A 3992-nucleotide genomic window follows, 5' to 3' on the forward strand; every position below is an offset into this window, starting at 1 on the left:
CTGTGGTTATACAAAGTGAAAGATCAGAGCTTTAGAGATGCCTGGCTCACTCTCTCCAAAGTAAAATGCTTACTAACTAGGAAACCCTGCTCTTAACCTGCACTACTTGCATATCGGCCACGGAGAACTCCGTGTGTGCCTGGGGAGCCCCGGCTCTGCATATACCCCCTCCTGCATCCCCAGAGTGTGCTGAGTGTACCCCAAGTAACACAACTACTTCCTTGGCTGGGATCAGGGTTTTTTATCTTTTGCATGCATGTATATAAAAAAGGGATGGGTTGCGTCCTGTGGGGGTAGAGTTTGGGGTTTTTTCTCTCCTATAGACTGTAAAATGAGATAAGAGCTATAAAACAGAGTTAGATGGCAGGATCATTTTCCACAGCTTCTACACCTGGAATCTGACTCTAGGAGACACAAAGGTTTCAGTACATTGCTTTCCTGAGCAGAAACAGCTCTGATAAAGCATTTACCCACCCACTCCTCTGGTCCATTGTGCATTGGGCACAAATACTTTCCTGCACATTTTCTGTATCTATTCATTTGGATGTGTAAGTCAGCCAAGAAATAAGTGTTGTACTTCCCTGACAACAGATTTTCTGTGTTGCAGCTTGGTCTTTGTGTTGTAAAGTTCTTCTCTTTCAGGCATGGTTAATGTCTGGCTTGTAGGCAGGCAAACTCATTTCTGCTATCCTTGCCAAACCCACTCTGTAGCCCTGAGTGCCAACAGAAGTGCCACCTCATAACCTCCTAAAGCACTTAAACAGTGATCTTTTCCTTCTGTGAGAGTGTCAATGGCAATAAAAATTGCCACATTCCTAACCACTTGCACGACTACAGGAGGTAACAAGGCAAATTTGGTGGCAGTGGCACATTTGGACCAAATGGCACATTCACTTATTCTTTGGTCTGGAGAATCTTTTTGCAGGCAGGACAAACACAGCTCCTGGGTTTCTGAGGTCCCGTTGAACATGTGTCTTGGTGGTGGTAAGGTGATCCTTTGTCTGCTATGCACATCACATCTCTCACTAAGCCTCTGAAGTATAACACATGCAAGACAACTAAAGCTGGCACTGTTTGTCTCTTCCTGAAAAGGTGCCTCTCACTAAGGTGAGTCATGACAGTCTTTTTAAGTATCAGCCTATGTGAGAACACTGATTTGCTGTCTGACAAGTTGTAGGACTTTCCTGAAAGACTCACTGTATTAAATGGTTTGAAGCACATATGAGTTTGTAAAAACTGTTTTTAAAACAAGAAGCCTCTCCAGTGGTCTGGGTGGTCCCAGCTGGTTTCCCCTAGGGTCCTCCTTAGCTGAAGTTCTCCCTTTGCTTCTACCACCTCATCTGTTGTCTTTCACCCACAACAAAGTAACCACACAGTCACCAAACTGCTGGTCATATGAAAGGTTACTATCCACTTCACAATTTTCATCAGGCACCCAAAGTCTCACAGAGATGAAAGGATCTTCTACCTTACAAAAACCTCCTGTTAGGGGTAAGAGAACACAGGAGCCGTTATCAAATACAAAATCTACCTGAAGTTGTTAAGTACTACCATGTTAGAAGGCAGAACACATACAGGGGATTTTTCTTGCTGTCTTTTACATATGAGCTTTTAGAAAATAAATACATCCAAACTCTAACACTGCTCCTAGACATTTTACATACTGGAATATTTCACTTATATTCTCTTCTGAGCATTGTACGATGCTATACAAAGCAAGGAAAGCCCAGAAACAAGCCTTTGTGTCTCTCTCACTTCTCAACACATTTTAGTTCTCCACAAACAGCAGCAGCTGGCAAAGTATACTGACATTTCTTTGGCAAGCTGTAGCTTCAACGATGTTCACAGCACTTCTCAGACTGCAGTAGTGTTTAAGAAAACCATTAAAAAAATAAAATTCACAAAAAAAAAGAGGAAACGTTTAAAGGAAGAGGGCAGCTCAGCTCATACAGCAGCACAACTGATTGCTTCACCCTGTCTCCCTGAGGGCCATGCCTGTGGTGAGGGCTGGCTGAATGTGAGGAAGGCAAGGCTGAGCGCTTTGGCCAGGTTCCTGGTCAGCCAGTGCAAGATCCACAACTTACAGTCCAGGGCTTGGTCTCTGCTAGGCAGCCTTGGGCAGCCTTGGGCAGTTTACAGCTATCTGTAAAAGACCATCTTAGTGTAGGAGTAGGTTTCTGCCTGCAACAGTAGCTCTAATTTTGAGTTGTCTTCTAGATATCACCAATTAGTCAGATATATTATGAGATGCTTGTTTAGTTTCACCTCTTTCAGTCACTACTGATTGTTGCTAAGCATCACGTTGACCTTTAACTATGTCTCAGAGGAAGTCAGCAAGAGCCTTGAAAGACAGCCCTTTATCACTAGTTGCTCAAAGTATGCAAACATTAGACTGAGATTACTGGGAAAGATCTTGTTTCCCTCCAGCGGGGTTGGAGGTGGGGGCAGTTGCTGGGAAAAGGCATGGAGAGTCGGGAACAGTTGAAATGCACAGTATACTCCTCACCATAGCAAATCCCCCTGCACAGGCACCTGTCTATATGTGCTCTTTAAGATGATGAGACTGGAGCGGTAATCATTCAACTGCACCGACTGACGTTCACACTATTCATTTGTGATATAAACCTTCAAAACAGTCCTCTATTTGCTTTTGTCCAATGTGTTGATTTCTGAGCTTGCAAGACCCCTTACAAGAGCTCATGAGTTTTCTTCTGTTTATTTCATTCTCTGTTGGTAACAGGGTACCTTTTGAACCCCCAGTACTTCACTGTAAGGGGTGTATTGTTTACCTGTCAGTGGTAAGGACCCAATGATTGATGAAGAAAGTCATACAGTTGAGAGGGAAGGCAGGCTGTCCCTGCAGATTCAAGCTAATTTGCTATGTGTCAGCTTCAAACAACTAGGACCTGTTAACAATTCCCTACATAACCAAAGCTTGTCTCATCCCTGCCCATCTTCCCAAGACAGCTTAACGTCCCTGTCAACAACCCAAATAATTTATCTCCAAGACAGAAAGATGACAAATAATAACAATGGCCAGAAGACATAAACTGCAGGTCACCTTGGCAGTGGTCAGGGTGAGGGAATTTGGTTTGTAGAGATGGGCAGAGAGTATGTTTTAGAAGGGAAGAAAAAATCAGCACTGTCTTGAAAGAGAGAGTGGGAAAGCACTCAATATGGGAGAGCAGGCAGAGGCTCTTCCCTGTGAGATATGGAACTCCATAGCCAGGGGACAGGACAATGGGATGCCACATGAACCCCAGCTGGATTAGGAGGGAGGCAGCAGGACAATCTGACCTGCAGAGCTAATGCCCTGTGTAGGATGTGGCAGTTATATAAAGCTTTGAGAAGGAGAGGAGGAGGATGGCTGGCACATTTCAGAAAGCCCTTGAATGGGGAGGAAAGTAAGGCTTTTGTGGCAGAGATTTGCTGCATGAGAAGATCAGACCAGGGCAAGGGTCTCCTCATGCACACCTCTGATTCCCATCCCTTTTAATCAGAGAAAGGGACACGTTGATCAGCACTCACCTTCCTGACTCATCAGATCTTCATTTGTTAGGATTCTCCAGAGTGTAAAGTAGAACACGAAATACTCATCCTCTCCTCCTCAAAGCCATCCAAATCTTTAACAAGCAGTACCATTCCAAACCCTCCCCACCCAAAGGTATATGCTAACAATACAAATAAAAAATGTCTCAAATACATGAAGAAATAAATAAGAGCTCACTGAGCTGGATAGTGCAGCTTTTTAAAGCTGTCCTGTTTACCAAGAACCACAGAGTGCTCTCTTCCTGCAAACAGCATACTCAGAAAAACACAGATTTATTCCATATTTATAGAAAAATGCACTGCTTGTTTTAAATGTCCTCATGCTTAGAAGAAGAACATGGAGTTTCATCCATACTCTGTAGAAAATTCTGAAGTGGCAGCAGGTGGTGAACAAATTCCCAGTATGGGAACACAATTCTTTGTTCAGTGCTGTCCTTCAAAGG

The sequence above is a fragment of the Colius striatus genome, chromosome 2, assembly GCF_028858725.1.
Source record: "Colius striatus isolate bColStr4 chromosome 2, bColStr4.1.hap1, whole genome shotgun sequence".
NCBI lineage: Eukaryota > Metazoa > Chordata > Aves > Coliiformes > Coliidae > Colius > Colius striatus.